Here is a 21,860-nt window from a genome sequence, read left to right as displayed (position 1 = left end):
GGATTTGAGCAGTTGGGGCTAGCCAGTTTCCTCTTGGCTAAAAATGATCGCTTTCGCACTTCTAGAACTTTAAATAATATGTGCACATGCGTGTGTATGTGTGATATGAATATGAATGTATCTGACTTCTTGTTTGTCTTGTTGCTCAATAGCAAATATGGGACCTATTTTCTAAATGGGTCTAATTTTTTTCTGCTTTATCAGAGATTAAATGTAAATCAGGAAAGGCATCTGAGATACCCTGAAATTATCCTTTCCTAACTCTCATAAGCTTTATATCAAATGCGTTAAGGAATCTACCTCCTTGTCCTTCGTAAATGTGCTCAGGTTTATGAAACATGAAAAGTGACAGATTGTTTATTAAGTCATTTAATCACTAACACATCACCTCTCTCAAATAGTGGGATATTACTACAGCTGTTAGGAAAGTTAATAAGCTCGTAACTAAGTGATTGAGAAGAGCTGTAATACATCTGTAACTGTCTCATAATGCAAGGTAAATAAGCTAGAATTTATCTTCTAGCTGCCAGGAGACAGAAAGCTTCTCTTCCAGTTCCTCCAGATTTATTTCATGTAAATTTTGCTGTCCTTTGCCAGAAAATATAAATTTAGGGGGTGAGGCGGTTGAAGGCTTCAGAAGACTTTACTCTTGGATTCTGCCCCCAGAACAACTCCAAGCATGTTAAAAGTTAGCACTTCCAATTTAAGAGGAAGATGTGCACAAATTCACAATAATTTCATCTTTGTCTCTTTCCATAGACATTCAGAGTCTTTTCCAATGCACATCTACATTTTAGACGAGTGTGAGGGCATCTCGCATCCAACTTTTGATCGTTGGATTTAAACAGTTATAGTCTCACGTTACTTACTTTATTTGGCTCAGGTCTAAACTCCTTTTTAAAATTTTCATACTTTTTTTTCTGGATCCTTTTTCTTACCTCCAGCCTCCCGCTGAGGGTTCAGTCTCTCTTATCTCTGCAATTTGTGCAGTGAATGCTTCTAGGAGTTGCCTAGACTCATGCATAGCTGTGCGATGAGCTTACTCACTCCCAATTACCAGCATGGGAGGCCCTGCTCAAAGTTAATTATCATATTAGATTAACAATACTGCAGGACTGCAGTTCAACTGGGCAATATCAGAATGAAGCTGATTGTTTTCTCTTTTACATTTTTGTCACAAGGGTAACTATTGATCTCACTACCACTTAGGGGATTGCAAATGTATAATAGTCCTAGCATGGCCATTCATGGCAATGATACCTTTCCCAGAAATCGCATTTGTAAATTCTGGTTCAGAATAAGGAGTTCAGCTACATTATATGACTATAATACAGAAAAAATAAGTCACTCTGCCAACTTTTATTGAGCAGTTGCTTCATGCCAGGTGCTCTGCTGGTTCTGAACTGCTAGTACTTGGAGAATTACAAATTATTGATTTTGTGTGAGATCGTTAGTCCTTAAAGGAGTTCCCCAGAATCTTAGAATTGATCCCTTAGCAAGTAGGAGTGCTGGCCTTGGCTTAGCCATATTTCTGAAATCTTAACCATCCAAAGGGCTTTTGAATTTTTATGTTTGCTTTGATATTTAATGTAGTTAACTTAAAAGTATATATTAAGTTATTCCTCTAAATATTTAATACTCTTATATAGTTAAAAAACTAATGTCTTATAAAGATAAATCTCTTAAGAATTTAAACACTGCAAACTTAACTAGTCAAATTCTTCTAACTTAACTAGTTAGAATTAAGTTAATTGCAAACTTCACTAGTCTAAATTGAGTAGCATTGAGTCCCACATGCCTACTTCTCCTAAGTGTCTTTAGCAACATAAACTCAGATAAAACAAACAAAAATCATGACAATAGTCACAAAATTTGTTTTCCTACATATGCTTAATTTTACAAAACACTAATACTAAATTCAATTGATTCCTCATACTGTGTAAATTTATTTTGTGCCAACTTCGAGTAACAGAATCATTTATATTTGTGATTTCAAAAGAAATCGATTCAAAAGAAAAAAGAACATTGCTTTGCATTAGTCAAGGTTGCAGTATCTGGACTGGGTCACTGAGTGCTGTATTGGCCTCCTAGTCGTCATAACAGTTCACTGGTTATGTCGATGGGATTATTTGATCTATGCTTTGTAACTTGGAACTATTGCCACCTTCTTCATTCCTGCTTATCCATCTAACTACTCTTAGTCCCAATGTATTTCATCTGAGTTTTCTATGGCTGCTTATGTCTTACTGGAATTTTATTAGTGATTTGAGAAATTTTGTAGATAACATGAGAAGGTGCAAGTAGTTTTTATTTTTGTTTGCTTAGAGGAACTTCTCACTTAAAACAAATATATGTGTGTGTGTGTGTGTGTGTGTGTGTGTGTATTTAATAATTGTAATTTTACATGGAATTGTAAGAAATAATAGGCACTTTACCCAGCTTCCTGCAATGGTAATATCTTGCAAAGTTATAGTCGAACATCACAACCAGGATATTACATTGATACAGTTAAGATACAGAACATTTCCATCATAAGGATCTCTTAGGTTGCCCTTTTATAAACATAACTACTTCCCTCTTGCTCCCACCCTGTTCTTTAACCCTGTCAACAACTAATCTGTTCTCTATTTCTATAATTTTATCATATCAAAAATGTTAATGGGTGAAGATGCTCAAAAGGTATAAGCTTCCAGTTAGAAGATAAATAAATCTTGGGGATGTAATGTCCTACATGGTGGCTATAGTTAACGATACTGTAGCGCACACTTTAAAGTGGCTAAGAGAGTACATCTTACGTGTTCCCACCACAAAAAACAAATGGTAATTCTATGAGGTGATGGAGATGTTAATTAATGCTATTATGTTAATCATTTCTCAATATATTGAGTATATCAAACCAACCTATTGTACACTTTATGACAATTGTATCTTAATAAAGTTGGAAAAAAGACATTTTTGCAAAAGAATAGTGTTCCTATTTATAACATTTATTCATAATAACAAATCACTCTTCAATATATATTTGAATAAAAAGAGAATTTTCATTACCAATTTAGTGAGATAAGATGCATAACAAAAAACCCATCGGAAAAGACAATCGTCTGTAATATTTCCTCCTTTATTTAAAGTGTTACTGTATTTAAAATTATACGAACTGAATACTCAAGGTCAAATCAATGTCTGCAAAGAAGTGGCTTTTCAAACAATGCTGAATTGTCTTATATCTATTATGATTAAGACAAAGAGTATGATGGTTGCCATCAACCAAACAGAACTCACCATTCCACATTTTCTGATAGTTAAGCAAAAGATCTATTACCTGCCTGAATGTCCTGAACGATGAATGGAATGGAATGATCACTGAACTGACATCAGAACAGCTAGGCTCTGTCAATAACAATAACAAGCCATAAGTATGACCTTGGACAAATCACTTTACTAATGTGTTCATTGGTGGAAAACTGGATCAGATGACCTCTAAATACCTGCCAATTCAAGCAGAGTTTGTGGTTAATTTTTTTTACATTATTATCGCTATTTTTTAAAAAATGTTAATTTATCACTCATCCAAATTCAGAAAAGTAAACTGTTAAATTAATTTAGTTTAGGGGCACCTGGGTGTCTCAGTGGGTTAAACATCCAACTTGGGTTCAGGTCATGATCTCCTGGCTCTGGGGTTCAAGCCCCATGTTGGGCTCTGTGTTGACAGCTCAGAGCCTGGAGCCTGCTTTGGATTCTGTGTCTCCCTGTCTCTCTGCCCCTCCCCTGCTTGCACTCTGTCAAAAATAAACAAACATTAAAAATTTTTTTTTAAATTTAATTTAGTTTAGGGGCACCTGGGTGGCTCAGTCGGTTGAGTGGCCGACTTCAGCTCAGGTCATGATCTCGCAGTCTGTGAGTTCGAGCCCCGCATCAGGCTCTGTGCTGGTAGCTCAGAGCCTGGAGCCTGCTTTCGATTCTGTGTCTCCCTCTCTCTCTGCCTCTCCCCTGCTCATACTCTGTCTCTCTCTCTCTGTCAAAAATAAATAAACATTAAAAAAATTAAAAAAAATAAATATAATTTAGTTTAAAAAAATCAATGTGAGAAGATATGAAGAAAGAATGCTGTCTGTACACAGCAGAACAATTATTTGAAGTGGATATCTAGATGTGAGGACCTCCAGGGTCTTATCTGATACAGTCCAGTGAAAAATGAGCAATCATAGGATTTACCCAGTATATAGTTCACCCTTGAACAACACATATTTGAACATGAGTCCACTTATATGCAGACTTTTTTTCCAATAAATATACTGGAAAACTTTTTGGAGATTTGTGACAACTTGAAAAAAAAACCTTGCAGAGGATCTGCATAGCCTAGAAATAGTGAAAAAATTAAGAAAACAATTAGGTATTCTTACAAGAATATACCATTGCATACAAAATATGTGTTAACTGACTGTTTATATTGTTGGTAAGACTTCTGGTCAACAGTAGGCTACCTGTAGTTGAGTCCGAGGAGTCAAAAATTTATGGCACGACTAACTCCCGTGTTTTTCAAGGGCCAACCATACTGATGAGGTTCGGGGCAGATGGCCCTAAAATGTGCCACTTTGACATGTGGATTACTTTGAGCTGAAGTCAACCAAGGCCCAAAAGACTCAGGAAGAACTTTTACCTCACTCCTTCAAGGCCTAAAAAGATTTAAGTAGAGGGCTTGGTCCAGGAAGAAACTATCACTATAGATAATTACAAAGTTTATGGGCTAGGTGTTGTAAACCAGGGCTCCACAAGGCCAAGAGATCAAATTCTTTTGTATGTCCCACTGTCTTTCCATGGTATAGTAAACACTTGTTTACCAAACATTTGCTTTTCCCATCATCCTATGAATTTTCTTCCCCCTCTTTGAAGTCTCAGACTTCTACCTCAGGATGATGGCATATAAGCCTCAATTGCTTGACTGTCTATGGGACCCAGAGTGTTATGGGGCCCTCATATGTCTGTAATTAAATTTGTTTTTCTCTTAAAAAGATTTTTTTAATGTTTACTTTTGAAAGAAAGAGAGAGAGAGAGTGCAAGCAGGGAGGGGCAGAGAGAGAGGGAGACACAGAACCTGAAGCAGGCTACAGGCTCCAAGCTGTCAGCACAGAGCCCGATGCAGGGCACAAACTCATAAACTGTGAGATCGTGACCTGATACAAAGTCAGATGCTTAACAACTGAGCTGCCCAGGCGCCCCTGTTTTTCTCTTTTAATTTGTTTTAGGTCAATTTAAACTACAGACTTTTTTTAAGGTCAATTTAAACTATAGCCAAAGAATCCAGAAATGTAGAGTAAAATTTTTTCCCCTGCTACAATACTAATAGATAGTCATACATTTCTTCTGGAATGTGAGTTATCCTGGTGACCAGGGCAAGTTGATCTTTACATCTTCCCTGTTTGGTACACTGTCAGGTTCATAATAAGCACTCAGTAAATTTATCCTGACAAATGAAATAGTACAAGAGGTAGTTGAGCTGTTCGTGGAATTACACATTGTGAGTACTAAAAAAGGCCTCATCCATCATGCAGCTATTTATTTATGTTATCTAAAATTCTCAACGTTGGCTGCTAAATAGCAAAAGCTGAAGAGATTTTTAAAACATATGATGCCTACAATCCATACCCACATTTTCTGATATTATTGATTTGGAGTGGGTCCCAGCATAGTGTTTTGTAAAAGCTTTCCAGGTGATTCAGCTAGGGCGGAAAAATGAGATCTTGCCTATTTTCGTCACTTTTCCAAGAGCCAGTCACAGAGATTTGAGGTAATCAGTATGTGCGTGCCCATGTCAGCACAGCGGGAACCTGTTCTCCTGACAAGTGAAGCAGTCTTCACATAACCGTGGGTGGTTTCCAGAGGAGTTGCTTTTGCCCACAAAAGGTAATTGACCTACACGAAAACAGAATAAACCATTAAAAGTTGATTCGAACACTTTTTTTTTAATTGTAGGAAAGGAGTATGAATTCCTTTTAAGCATTTGAATGATTTATACCTGTCACTCATTCCATTGTGGGTTATTTTTTATCCAAAGCAAGATTTCCTGATGGTAATTAACAAGTAGGTAATATAGACAGAAAATTTTCGGTTTGACTCCGACCTCCACAATTACTGTTTGTACTTGGCCATGTTGCTCAAGTCCTTTAAAGTTAAATTTCCTCACCCTTAAAAGGGAAATAATAACATTTCTTCCACAGAGTTATTCTAAGGGTTTAATGAGATCATATATTTTAGAGAAACCTGGATACAATCCTTAAAAAAAAGAAAGCATTCTCTAAGCGGTACTTTTATTGTCTTTTTATGCTGTTCCTTGAACCAAAAAAAGAGAAGTTATTTGAAGAGATTTTTGTTAAAATTCAGATGTTGATGTCAATACATAGTTTTTTGTTTTTGTTTTTGTTTTTCCAATATTCAACCTACCTCTGTTACTTCCCTGTTTGTTTAATCATTGCAGGGAAGTAAATCCCTGAAATTTCCCTTGATGAGGAAATAAAAATTAGTTTATTTGTATCTACTGAGAAAGCTCTGAATTTAGTAAGGGTAAATGTTGAGTCAACATTGAAGCTTTTTTTTTTTTTTCCCACCCAAAGAAATCCAACCTACACAGCTCTCAGCAAACTTACCCCAGACCTAAGAGAGAGTCTGGTGCTCCCAGCAATGGCTATTTTCACACTCACCACCACTGGGTTGCTGCTTCTGTCCCACTGAATGTCATGGGGAAGGAAACAATGGCATCAAGCTAGCATGTCACCCGTGGAGCCAGGTCTGCAACAGTGTATTGTTGCCACCTCCATCACCAGATAGTCCTATGAACACCACACCTTCGCACTGCCTGTAGCCACCCAGGCAAAGGAGAACAACTCCTTGTGGAGGCAATGCTCTAGGTCCCAGAGGAATGGGTGAGCAGAGTGAGAGGTGAGGTTCCCCTACCTACCTCAAAGCAGGATATTATGCAAAAAGGCCCTTGCCTTCCTCTAGCCTCATTAAACAAACAAAAATTGGAAAAAATTTTTGAAAGAATTTAAGAGGTGAGTTAGTGATAAACCATTTTTCCTACAGAAATTAAAAAAAAAAAAGAGGAGAACAATATGAAAGGGGAGGAATTACATGAAAGTGTATATATAAATTCCCAACCAACTTTAAGGATAAATAAAGATAAAAAATGAGGCTTAATTCTTCCTGCTAAGAATAAAGGAAGAGACGTTCCTTCTCTCTTTTCTTAGAATATTTTCTTTTGTAAATTTGTAATTGTAAAATTTTTCTCTGTCCCTTTGAGTTATATGTACATCTTTTTTTTTGAAAAAAAAATTTTTAGTGTTTCTTTATTTTTGAGACAGAGAGAGACAGAGTGCAAATGGGGTAGGAGCAGAGAGAGAGGGAGACACAGAATCTGAAGCAGGTTCCAGGCTCTGAGCTGCCAGCACTGAGCCCAACGTGGAGCTTGAACCCATGAACCATGAGATCATGACCTGAGCCAAAGTTGGATGCTTACCCAACTGAGCCACCCAGGCATCCCATTGTACATCTTTGTTTTTAAAATGTTGCAAGTTTTACACTCAGGAATGTGTTGTTCAGGGAGCTGAGTGTCATCTCTTTAAAATATAGGCATCTAGGGAGAGCACTCTCTCCTTTGTCTGTGAAAGGGTAGGATTCTAACTTTTCAGGCATCTTGCTCTTCCCTTTGCACTCAATATTCCTGTCTCACTGACCCAGAGCCAATGGTATTTTTAATAACGTAGCTTTGGACACGGTGTCTTAGTACTTACATTATAGACTCACCTCAGCTTATACTTGTGGTCAACTAAATTTTTTAAGCAATTTTTTTCCACAAGAATTTTGCCAAACCAGACATTATCCATTCTGAATTAAGAAAACTGATTTTCTTTTTACAGCCATGTGAAAACCTATTTAACTCCCTGCAATTGGGCTTATTATTCCAGTATATTGAGTGTTTTGAGGTTTTATTTTATTCCCTAATGGGTTGATCATTCCTCCTGCCTCTGTGCTACTCAGTGTTTATGTAGTGAGCATAACTTATACTCATTATATATATATGTGTGTGTGTGTGTGTGTGTGTATACACACACACACACACATATATATATAATTTTTTGTGTGTGTCTGAGAGAGAGAGAGAGAGAGAGTGAATGTGAGCAACGGAGGGGGATAAGGAGAGGGAAAAAGAATCTTAAGCAGGCTCCATTCCCAGTGTGGAACCTCACTCGGGGCTCGATCTCACAACCATGAGATCATGACCTGAGCCAAAATCAAGATTTGGACACTTAACCGACTGAGCTACACAGGCGCCTCTATACTCACTATACTTGGATAAGGATATTGAACAAGATCAGAAACAACATTTTTTAGCCTGTGACATGAAGTCTTCTGCTAGGTAGGGACACTTTTTCTTAAATATATATATCTTGGGGAACAGTGGTACCACCAGCTGTAAACCTAATTCACTATATTATTTTTCAGCTGATACTCAACTTCTACTCTTCAAAAGTTAAGAAACCTGTCCTTTTCTAACATTTTTTTTAAGAGAAGACCCTACTGCCTATTTTTTTCCTGTACCAATAGGAAGCAGATAAGCTAGAACTAATTTATTCTTGGTGAAATCTTATTATTACTTAATGATTATTATCTTTTGCATTTTTAGCTGTCTTTTAAAATGCATTCTAGCATATTTCATGAAAAGAAGTCACGCTTATCTAACTACATTTATTCCCCACCCCCCATGAAAACTGGAATATTTAATACCTTAAACTTCTACTTACACTATTTGTTATTCTTCGGAGACTCTGAATGTCTGCCAATGGTTGTTTGGTATCTGCAAGTTATTTTAGTATCTTGAGGGACTGGATGTTTAGCTTCACGTCTCAGGATTTTTGTCTGTTTCATTCTCTATCCACCACCTCCCACCCCCTGGCTGGCGTCTAGGACAGAGCTTGGCACCAAGTAGGTGCTCAGATGATATGGGAGTTTAAACAGTGAAAAGACGGTGGACTTTGGCATCATGTAGATCCAGGTTCAGACTTGAATTCTTGTCAGTTACCAACACAGTGGATTTTTTAAAAGTGGTTTAAACCTTTGTTTCTGTTTATACAGGCACCTATTACGCTATTAAGATGTTGTTCCTGCTCTCTGGCATTGTATGTTATTGCGGATTGTAGTAGATAGGGGGAAGCATTGCTCAGATCCCTCTTCAGGGAAGACCTCCCTGCCCAGCGATTAGGAACATGAGAGCCCCAGCTGTTAACATCTGGTCTGCTTTAGCTTCCAGGCCATGGTTACACTCTTCTTGGGGCAGCCTCTGGCTAATGATGAGCAAGAAGGTGGTGAGAGGGTCATTACTCTCAATGCAGGACTTCTCTAACAAGCTATCTTTGCTTCAGAGCTCTGGCTGGGCTGAAGAGGGACTTTGTCTAGTGTGCATTACAGTCTGATGGCTCTTCCAGCCAGGAAATTTCTTTCTTCCTTTCTGCCCTTGAGTAACTCATACTCTTTAAGCTCGCAGATCAAGCACCACAGCTTTAGGACAATCTTCCTGATTAGGCCTGATTTCCCTATTAAAAACTCCCATAGCACTTTATCTTAGATGAACCTAATTTTTTCAACTATTTGATTCATATGTGTTTCCTACATTAGCCTGAAAGTGCCATTGTGTTTATTTTTGCTTGCTATTGTATTGCTTTGGCCTGGCACAATGGGTGATAGTTATTAAAATAATCAATAAACATTGGGGGAATTGAGGAAGTAGTATGTAGAGATTATAAGGAGTTTGACCTTCATACACCAACTAGTCATTTAAGTTTTGGTGTTTAGAATGAAATATTTCAACATATTTAGGACTATAGCTTTGACGGTAATACAAAAGATTATACAGAGGGTTGAGGTGATGAAGATAAAGAATTTAGAGAGAACATTAATAAGAATGAAGGAAAGGGAATAGAAACATCAGAAATTGGAGAGGAAGATACATTGGAGCTTAGTGAGTGTTGAATGTGAGAGGCTAACAAAGTGTTTTATTACTAGAAAAATGATAAATTAGTCAAGTTACTGTGAGTGAAGATTTCTCCTTGATGAGCTTTAACCACCTACTGGGTTTTTATTTACCCTGGTACCCTCTGTTGTGCTGAAAATAGCCAGAGAACCAGGGCAATTTAACACTTGTCCTTTTGCTCAAGGCTACATCTAGTAACTTAATTATTTCTTCCGTGCAGGGTAGAAATAGTTCAATTTATTTGCTTAGTGATTTTAATGAAAAACAGGTCATCTTAAGGAGATCTTATTCTACTCTTGTAAAAGTTAAGAACAGAGCAGGCAGTAAGTTATCTGTTATACTCTACACTGATTTACTTGTATTTTCAACATGGAACTTATTTCTTTGAAGAAATACACAATGCTTAACCTCTTGAAAAAGAGTGATCATTATAAGGTATTCCTGGGACTAATTACTGCTCTATGCACTAAAAGGTCAGCTCACACTTGCTGCCCATGGGCTTGCCTTTTTCCCCCACTCTAAACTTGATAAATTCTCCTTTCCATAAAAGCATAGAGAGAGGAAAGTGTACTGTGACCTTGTTAAGAGAAAAAGCCATGTTTGATTTTTCTTTGTAGCCATAAGTACCTGAAAAGTATTAGTAAGTGTTCAAAGAAGGCAGGAAGGAAATAAGAGCCAGCATAAAAAATTATATAAGGAAATGTAAAGAAGATATCATGAATGGAAAAGAAGAAGAAAATAAACTGGAGATGAAATGCTCTGGATGAAATGTTTGTTTAAAGAGAAATTGTAAAAGAGAAAAGGGAAGAATGGAATGACAGGAGGGAAGGAAGAAAGTGGAGTCGAGAAAGATGAGTGAGGAGGAGGCAGGAAACCTGGGTCATATTTAAGTATTTGTTTGAGTGACCCTGACATTGAAATCTGCTGGGCTTCTATATGACCAATAGTCATCTCTAGGGGCACCAAGTGCAATTAGCTAATATAGGAATTGATATCTACTTATACTACTTAAAAATATAAACATTGCTAAGCTATGGGTACTGACTAGCTCTCTACCCCTTATCTGCAGAGGATACACTCCAAGACCCCCCAGTGAATGTCTGAAAACATGGGTATTACTGATGCCAGAAGGCTAGGTCCGATGACCCAGTTGGGGTCCCGCAGGACCAGTCAAGAAGGTCCTTGGCTTCATGCAGAGTAGAAATCAAAATGAGACAGCAGAAAGTGAGAGCAGGGTTTACTGAAGATATAGTGAAAGCAGGTACAGATGGAGCATCCGGGAGACGCAGAGAGAAAATGGAGGATGAGTCTTTTCTTCGCTTGGGGTTTGGGGTTTTTATTGACAATTGTGGTCAAACTAAAGGACATAATTTTTAGGCATGATTTACCTAGACATGTGCCATATAAATTAGCAAAAAGCAGAAACTCCACTAAGGCTCTTAAAAAAATTATTTAAATTCTACTCACCATATAGTGTAACATCGGTTCAGGTGTAGAATTTAGTTATTCATCACTTACATAAAATACCCAGTGCTCATCGTAACAAGCACCCTTTTTAACACCTATCACCAATTTAGCCCAACCCATCCATCTCCCTTGTAGCAACCCTCAGTTTGTTCTCTATAGGTAAGAGAACTCCCTCTCTTTTTTCCACCAAGGCTCTTAAATAGGGACTTCCCTATTTTTTGCCGCCCTCTCTTTTTTCTACTAAGGCTCTTAAATAGGGACTTTAATAAGATACTTCCCTCAGTTATAAATTAAAGGATACAAAGAAAGGGAGTTAAAAATAATGACAGAAAAAGTGTTTGCTAAAACTGAGACAGAGAAAGAACAACACTGAAAAATGGGAATATCCATTTTGTTAATTTTGAATAGAAGGTGGTTTGGGCACTGAGTAAGCACCTTTTTTATCCCCTGCCTTTTCAAACATTTGTGTAATTTACCAAATATGAAATCAGGAAGACACTGAAAAAGTGATGCAGATTTACCACTGCTTTGCTAGAGAAACCAATGAAACAGCATTATTATATATCATCATGGCTTCTTATCATAGAGGGCCAAATAAAAATGAGAAATGTATATTTTCCAACTAAATATCATCTTCTCTGATGGCTATTTTATATTTCACAGGCAGAATTGCGATAGATAAAAAAATGGAAATTCTTATAAATTAGTTGTTTATCAACTGGCTAAAGTATTTTTGGAGAACAGTGACAACTGGTTTTGTTCTGATTGCGTCTATAAAATAGCTTAGGAAGGAGAACTGAAGAAACACAATAGGATCCAACTGTTTTGTTGTTGTGTTTATAGTTTTTATTATTTTAAAATTCTGTTTTCTACGTCTTCAAAGTTTAATTTACATACAATAAAACTCACCTGTCTTAGTTGTCCAGTTCAATGAGTTTGAGGAATGTAAACAGCCATGAAACCATACTATCAAGACACCCAACATTTCCATCAACCTAAAAGTTTCCATTCTGGGGTCAAGAATTTTGAGAGAAGATTATGATTTTATATTTGCTAAGTAAGCAAACATTTGAAAAAGTGGTTTCACGAAAGTGCTTTTCAGAGCCCAAGGTACTTTTTATACAAAGTTCCTAAATATTTTAGCAAAACCGAGTGCAAGGTGGATCTGAGTCTGTAGTGTCAGCAGCACTTTAGAGACACATATAGACTAAATGAATGTCAACAGTGTCACCACTCTGTTGGTATAAAATAAGATCCAGTCCCTGTAAAAGCAAATACTAAACATTACAGTAAATTGTACACACTATGAGGTAGTATCATCCTTGCATTCCAAAGGATCAAACGTGTCAAAACAAAATTTCCCTGGACATAGTTCAGCAGTTAAGGAAGACTTTACTCAATTTGAGCTTAACGCTACAGAAACAAATAGCAAGGTTGGAGAGTTTCAGAGCTGGAGGAGGGGGTGCCACAGGACATCTGCATTTGCTGATTGGCCTTACTGGGGGGGATAAAACTTTTTCTTTTTTCATGACAGAGGTAGGTTTGTTTTTTTTTTTTTAAATATTTTATTTATTTATTTTTTAAAGTAATCTCTATACCCACCATGGGGCTCGAACTCACAACCCCAAGATCAAGAATTGCATGCTTCACCGAGACAGCCAGGTGCCTCTGACAGAAAGTAGTTTTAAAACTTGGAGCAAGGCATCCAAAGAGGTTAGGTCCTTACCTGCCCACACACCACACTGGAGTAAAAGGGGGCTATTTTTCTTGATTGGCAATATTTCAAAGGGATGGTTCTCAGGTCCTTGAGAAAGACAGTCCTGGGACATAAAATAACTAAGAGGCTTTTGAAACATCTCAAGGGGGCAGAGAAAGAATATAAAATTATGAGTTTTCTAAAGTAAATGTTCTAAAAAAAGAGAGAGAGAGACCTAGAATCTGGGAGAACTCTGAAGTTTAATCAGGTTAAGAAGAATGTTAAGTCCCTCTTGGTCAAACCTGACCTTGGAGTTCTTTAAGAGTTCACCTCCCTTTCTGTTCTTGATTTGCCTTCAGCTGAAGCACATTCTAACAATCAAGAGTGCCTCTCACGTCTCTATACCTAAGAGAACCAGCAATGGGAAAAGGGAATTATTTTCTTCCTTAGTCCAATGTTTACCTTATTTTCTGCCTCATAATTAAACTTTTCTGAGAATGACTGACAGCAAAAATACTTTTACTTTCTCTGAGAAATCCAAAGCTGGTCCTCCATCCCTGTGAGTTCCCAATGACCCAGACAGAATAATCACTGTGATGCCGTTCACAAATCTAGGCTCCTCAGCCTTAGATGACAGCATTGCAATCAGAATCTTCAGAGTCAAGCCAAGGAAATGCCTTTTTACATACTTCTTTTAGTATCTGTAGTCCCCATCTCCAGTGAGTAATTGTTTTGGATAGAATCGTAGAAACTATCAAGAACAAGAAAAAATTGTAGGCAATTGGAAATTATCAAAACAAATCTGTAATGCATTGATTCTGTCAAAGCTCTTCAATTCATAGTATTAAGTTCATTTTGGAGCATCTATATTTGGGTTTCTCCACCATATATGAAGGTTTCCTCAAAATAATGAGGAAGTACTTGTGTTACTAAAAGGGCCCTCTCAGAACAGAAGAGTCTTTCCCAAAGGCAAATTTTAGTTTTCTCCCTTGGTAGGCAAGAACTGCTTGAAGTCCCCTAAATGTTAGTTGTTTTCCAGCCTAATAAAAACTTTGCTATCCTATCTATACCAAGTGCCCTGCTGCAATTAGGTTATGATAATTGACCAGCATCTGCCCTCTTTCCATATCCCTTCAGGTAATTCAGTGTGATGATTGCCTACAGCTGTTAAGATTGAATTTGGAATGTATTCTGTATCTAGGAGCATTCTAGTAATTCCCATTAGCATTTAAAATTAATGTTTTCAGGCTGTTAGGAAAATAGACAACTCTAAATAATGAAGGATTTATATTTCCCCTGATACATAGAAAGAGTTATATTCTCTGGATGGGGCTATATATCTCCTGTCCAGGTTAATTATTGTTTGTGTGCATTGACCAAGAGAAAAAATATACCAGGGAGCTGTGTTTTTCGCCCTCCCTAACTTCAGAAACAAATTTAGAAAATGAATAGAAGAAAAGAAGCTATAATCTTTGAACTTCTAAAGCAAGTAGTATCCTAATAGGATACATGCCTCAATTTGTCAAAGTTCTAAGGGAGAAAATGTTCATTTCAATTACAGGAAGCTAATATCAGATGTAGTCTATGACTGGACATTCAACTTGGTAACTCAGAACAAATGAAAGAGATTATTTTAATTTTAAACAAAAGCTTATCGAAAATCTGAAGTTGATAACAATAATCCCCAAAGCCAAGTAACCATGAAATAGGCTATTTCATACAGGATATAGTTGAGTAAACTAGAGAGCAGTGTCATCTGCAGGAACATCTATGGTTTAAATGGTGCTATTTTCTAAGTGTAATGAGTAGGGAAATTCCTTCCATCTGCAGAGTACTGTCAGAGCTCAGTACTGAATCAGGTAACAACTTTTTTAAAGAGGTAACAGTGGGACTGGAGAAGGTATTGAAGCAGGGGAACCAAAAGTGCATAGGCCATGTGGGAGTAAAAAACTAAGTGTTCTTGGCCATCAAATTGGAAGACTAATGTGGTTCAGTGCCATGAATGAAACAAGAAAGTGGTGCGAAATAATGATAAAGAGGCGGGCTGCAGAGGCCAGAACCTTCTGAGACCCAGGTGTAGACACAGACCCAGTCCTGATTAAAGGTCAGTGTTAGAGCCTCACCAGGTGAGCACTATTACCGTAATCTCCCTTTATCCCCAGCTTCCGTTTCTCTTTCCATGGTTTCCCAGGGTCAACAGCTCTCTAGAAGTACAGGATCCTCCTTCTGTTGCATGGTCAGAGGGCCAATAGCAGCCCTACACTCCATCACAGCACCCACCTCATTCACCTCATCATGTGGGCATTTTATCTTCCCACATCATCACAAGAAAGGTGAGTGTAGTCCAATAAGATTTTGACAGGAGGGGAGAGAGAGAGAGAGAGAGAGAGAGAGAGAGAGAGAGAGAGACAGACCCCATTCACATAACTTGTAGCACGGCCTATCGTTATAATTATTCTATTTTATTAATTATTGTTGTTAATCTCTTACTGTGCCTAATGTACGAATTAAATTTTATCCTAAGTATGTAAGTATAGGAAAAAACATAATATATATAGGGTTCAGTAGTCTCCATGTTTTTAAGCACCCACTGGGGGGTCTAGGAAGGTATCCCGCACAGATAAATTTGGGGGTGGGGGAAACTTGTATGAGGGAGCAACTTGGGAAGGTTATACTCTACAGTCAGCTGGCAAGATGTCAAGAACAGCTGAATATATGTGTGTTAGTAGCATTTTTGTGAGAAACATTTGAAACTTTCAGAAAACGAGCAGAAAAAACAGCTCGTGGTGGATTCTTAAGTTACGGGTAACCTCTAGAAGAAAAAAAAAAATCACGTGTAACTGTTAAGCTATTAGAACGGATTTGAATCCATGAAATGGAAGTTAGGAAAGCGCAGAAGGAGGAAGGGTAGAAAAAAAGACTAAATGATAGTAAATAAAATTAAGTTACATAGAAGAGCTAAATCTTTATGTGATGTTAGTAAACACGGTTGAATACGGACATCTAGAAATTCTCCTCTCCATAGAAGCACAAAAACATCTTGCAAAAATGATCATAGATTCGACTTTATCGGGACTTCAGAAGTCTGCCAAAGGCTTACTGCAGTCCAGGGAGCATTTATTGAAGAATAATGATTGAATCAGGATAGAAAGAGGGAGCATGCTTAGTTCCATCCTTAGTTCCAGTGTTTTCAGTAGCTTCAAAAACAAATAGCCAACATCTGTGGTGACAACTAGCAGCCTGGAAGCCACTGGAAGGAGCAGAACCAAAGCAAGGCAGCTTGCTCAATGCCTCATTCTCAGAGTTATCGTTATTTGACCTCCCCATTGGGTCCCTGGAAGACCCCATTCGCAATGCTGTGTTTGGACTCAGAACTCACTCGTGTGAAATGCCTTTTCCTCCAGAGGTAGGAAAAATGGATGATGGGGGAGAGGGGGTAAGCGTTTATCAGAAAAGAGAAAAGCGTTTATCAGAAATGTGGTTTTACCTCACCCTGCTGGGACTGCAGTTGCCGTGAGCCAGGAGCTCTCCTCTTTCTGCGGGGCCCTGATTGCTGCCGCTGTCATTGATGCTTCTGCTGCCAAAGCTGCTTGGGCGCTGGGGCACCAGAGCGTGGGGGAAAGAAGAACAAATGAGAGAGTCCTCCTCGCTCTCTGAGGGTCAGGGGATCCCTTTCCTGCTCCTTAAGCCAGAACTGCAGAGCTGCTTTTGAGGCTCTCCTTCGATCCTGATGCCCACGTTAGGTTTTAGCCTGTGTGGAATGGAAGCCTCAGGATTCTGGAGGAAAGATAAATAAAAATGGCAAGCATGCCACTGGTCCCTGGGTTCTGTACTTAGAAATCTGCTCTTCTTCACCGACCCACCTGCCAGAATTTACACTGTTCAGTCTTCACATAGCTGTTCCCGACTTTCTCTCCAGGTTTCAGAGCCGCATTCAGCCGGAGAGGCAGGAGCAATGTGTGTTTACTCCTCGCTCAGAACCAGGCCCCGATCTATTTTTTCCTTCTTTCTCTTTCTGGGCAATTTCAATTATGCAATCTGGTCATCTTTGGCATAATTTTTTAAATAATTTTTTAAGGTTTGCTTATTTATTTTGAGAGAGAAAGAGAGAGCACACATGAGCAGGGGAGGGACAGAGAGAGGGAAAGAGAAGATCCCAAGGAGGCTCTGTGCTGTCAGCTAAGAGCCCAGCGTGGGGCTTGAACTCAGGAATCATGGGAGCTTGACCTGAGCAGAAACCAAGAGTCAGGCGCTTAACCAACTGAGCCACACAGGCGCCCCTGTCATAATTTGTTTATGTGTTCATTCTGATACAAGACAGACAAAATGGAAAGGAGGAAAGGGAAGAGGAGTGGAGGGAGGGTAAAGTTAAGAATAGGAAGGAAGGAGGGCTCTCCTACAGCTTTTCTAAAACGTTTGGTCTCGAGAAACATTATCCTGTTTATATGACAGGTGAAGGGAAGTTCTCGTACAATAATGGACACTTAAGGGCAGAGAAGAATTGGGTCATAAGCTTAAAACTGTGTTTTGTCTTTTTTTCTTGTCAGGTTGTTACTTAAAGAACTGTGTGTTTTATTTGGAGATGTTCAATGATAGATCTGACATCTCAAGTGTCAAGTCCACTACAGAGATGAAACAGTTAGAGGCTGCCTATCACACACTACTAAATGATATCAGTGTTTCCTGATACTTAAGTTGTCTGGAAGTAAAGGATGTTTCCTGGCCGTTCCAGAGGAATATCTGTCCTCACTCGATTTTACACAAGTCAGGGATTATTTAGAAAATTTATGGATTAGTTATCCAAAGGTTTGCGGGCATCTGAATTCTATTCATATTAATGCTTGTCGGAAATGAAAAGGTATATTTTTCTCTGAAATTGGGCTTGTTATTTAGAATGCTTTCTGTCTTTTATGTTTGGAAGATCAGTATTTAGAAAGGGACCAGGATTCTGTTTTTCCTCTTTTATACATTCATTTGGTTTGATGTAGCTAGAATTATACTGTGAATACAATCTAAAGACCTAGAGGAGTGCTAGATGATGTACTCATTTAAGTGTTATTTCCATTTTGACTGCAGACAAACGGGGTAAATGGGTTGAAACAAATATATCGAAGTACACTGAAGTAAAGGATCATTCCATACGCACTGTAAGTGTAGGGATACCCACAGTCAAGCTTTCGGTGTTGTTCCCCTAATCATTTATTTTTTGAGGGAATTCTGGAAAGAAATTTTTCCGAGCCAGCATGGGAACTGTAAGCTCTGTTGATGCTATCTGCCTTATGGTTTAGGCCAAGGTTTGGCCTAGAGAAGGACCAATATTGAATATTGAGTATTGTGTGTGAATGAGATTACTTGGCCAACCAAGCTCTCTCTGAATCATTTGGAGTCCTCAGGAGAGGATTCTTCAGAAATGACTAAAAGAGCCACATTATTAGTACTTTTATAAGATTGGAGTCATCTATCCAACATGGCTCTCTCGGCTACTTTAAAAAAAATTTTTTTTAACATTTTATTTATTTTTGAGGCAAAGAGAGACCGAGCATGAACGGGGGAGGGGCAGAGAAAGAGGGAGACACAGAATCAGAAGCAGGCTCCAGGCTCTGAGCTATCAACCCAGAGCCCGACACGGGGCTCGAACTCACAGACCGCGAGATCGTGACCCGAGCTGAAGTCGGACGCTTAACCGACTGAGCCACCCAGGTGCCCCTCAGCTACGTTTATAAATAGAGGTTGATGATATTTGCTCTTCCTCAAAAAAGTAAATAAATTAAGATGCAGAAGGGAGGACTGGCAGGACTTGTTTTGAACCACAGAGAGAAAAGGATTGTGAGAATAATGTAGGTGTGCCAACTTGTTGGTCAGGTCTCCACAAAGCTAACATCTGGATCAGAACAAGTAAAACGGTAGATGCCATGGGCCAACCAGGAGGCTGGTGATCACCTGGGGACAGCCTGTGGAGGCTTCCTGAACATTCCAGAGGAATGCCAGCTCTGTAAAAGTTCTCAAAGCTGGCTCCTGAAACAGCAGAATCTCATTTTATCGTTGTTACTATGGCACTTCCGTATCAGCAAACTGGTTCCAGATGAAAACCATGAGTTACTTATGTATTTCTTTTTCTTTTACCTGAAAGAATAGGATTTAGAACCTATAAAAATGGTATCACTCAAGAGCACTAGTAAAATTTTTGTTGACTATAACGCTACCACTATTTCTTATGCCCCTTTACAATTGGAGACTTGCATCAGCAAGAGGAAATAATTATGATGACGACAATAATAATAAAGTCAAAAGCCAGAGAAGCATTGAAAATGAGAGGTGACAACATAGTTTCATGTGCTACACATCATTATAAGGAGATAGAGCTTTGATTCCTATTTTTGTTCTCACTGATCTGATGATATTAGCAATACCTTTAAAAATGGTGGCATCATCTTATTGGCTCTAAAGCTATTCATGATCAGCCAAGAATAAGACTGGGCTTTTTTTTTTTTTCTGGAAAAGAATATTTTTTAAATGCTCTTGGATGTGTTTTAGATGTAAACATTTAGATATTATTTGAATACATTTAGATATAAATATTACTTTTTCCTCTCTGAAATTTTATTAATATTCACTTCATGAACCTTTATAACTTTGTTATTAAGAAAAGCAATGTTAAATTGATTTTCAGGATAGCTGCCTTCTTAACCCAAATTTCATGGAAGGGGGTTCTAGCCATTATGTAAGTCAGTGATTTTCAGTGTGGGAAGATGGGTGTCAGAATCATACAGATGGTCCTATTTCTGGACAAAAGACAATGGACAAACAGGGCATCCCTGTTCAAGTAAATTGGTTGATTACACACCAAAAAAGTTTTCAGGGAACTAATAATTAAAATATTTCAGATAACTGTTTCTCTGATATTGGTGCTGATTCTGCCTGGAATGTGGGCACATCCCCAGATGGAAGGGTAGACCGCATCTAAAACCACATTGTACCCACGCAGCAAGACCGTTTAACAATGGATGTTTCTTCACTAAGGCTTACATAATATGTATGGCTCTAAGTATTCTGAGATATTTGGATAGAAACACTGTCAGTTTAAAAGCAAAAAGCCCCACTGAACTGCTCAGAGTTGTGATTCCCAAATAAGCACAGTATTGGAAGAGATAAGCAATGGGAATGACTTTGTGCAAATGAATCCATCAACGTGTTGGATTAAATGCTCCAATGCCAAGAAGGTGAGCTCTGTGAGAGCACAGCCCATAGCCACTTGTGTGGCTCCTTCAGTCAACCATTAACTCACTGAATTATTGAGGACACATTAAAGCCCAATAGTACACTAAGCATAGATATTGTGCTGAGAAGGTTAACGTGATACCTCTGCGTAGTACGGTGTTGACAACCAGGAAAATTTTCCTACTTTTTACTAAACAATTCTTTCTTTATGTTCCTTCATTCTACAAACATTCATTTATTTATTGATGATGTTTCTTCATTCTACATTCATTCTACAACATTCATTTATTGATGGATGATGTTTCATTAGCAGTAACTGTGGATCTGTTGATGCAAAATGAACAAATCCTTTAGGAATGTCTTTAAAAAAAAAGGAAGAGAGTTTTATTTGAGCCCAGGTGAGGACAGCTGCCCTGGATACACAATCTTCACAAAGAAGGAGTGTCCTGGAGAGGGAAGGCTTAATACAGGGTTATATGTTTTCAGTTACATCAAGAGTTACAAATCATCATGAGGAAGGGTATTCCAGAAAATTATAATCTTTATCTTATGCTTTTAGTGTGTGCAAGGTTGCAGGCTTTGGAGGTATGAGAATGGAACTTAAGGAGGTTTTTACTCCTCAACTTTACTTTGAAATATATTTTTTTAAGTTATTTGCTAATGAAGCAGATGTACAATGTGTGCTCGGGGCAGAAATAGAGGCCATGCTTTGAAGTTTGGTGAAGTCATTCTGACCTTGGTAAAAGTTTACGCATAGCTTCTCTAGGAGCCAGGAGCACGGCCCATAAAAGTTGAAAATTTCTGGGGCATCGGGATAGCTCAGTTGGTTAAGCATCTGATTTCAGATGCTTGATTTTGGTTCAGGTCATGATCTTCACAGTTTGTGAGTTTGAGCCCCACATTGGGCTCTGTGCTGACAGCTTTGGATTCTCTCTCTCTCTTTCTCTCTTTCTCCCCATGCATGCTCTCTCTCCTAAAATAAATTAATAAACGTTTTTGAAAAGTTGAAAATTTCCCTTATCATATCTTACCTTTACCTTTCGAAGTCATATTTAAACGTAGTTCTGCCTTGGTTGTTTTGGATCTTTTTGTGTTTTAATGTTTACTTATTTTTGAGCGAGAGTGAGAGAGCACAAGTGGGGAAAGGGCAGAGAGAGAGGGAGACACAGAATCCAAAGCAGGCTCCAGGCTCCAAGCTGTCAGCACAGAGCCCAGGTGCCTCCAACTCATGGACCGTGAGATCATGACTTGAGCCAAAGTTGGATGCTTCACCGACTGAGCCACCCAGGCACCCCTGTTTGGCTCTTTATAAATAGACTTCCTGATCTTTAATCATTACCAAGAACACTTTTATAATGTGTGGTCAAGGGCTTAGCATCATTTTCAATCACTGCCTTTCTTCAGAGCTTCTTATATTATATCCTGACTCATTTACCATTTTGTTTTTGTTTTAAACAA

The sequence above is a fragment of the Panthera uncia genome (genome assembly GCF_023721935.1).
Source record: "Panthera uncia isolate 11264 chromosome B2 unlocalized genomic scaffold, Puncia_PCG_1.0 HiC_scaffold_24, whole genome shotgun sequence".
NCBI classification, from domain to species: Eukaryota; Metazoa; Chordata; class Mammalia; order Carnivora; family Felidae; genus Panthera; species Panthera uncia.
The sequence above is the reverse complement of the archived record's forward strand: the minus strand, read 5'-3'. Positions refer to the sequence as shown.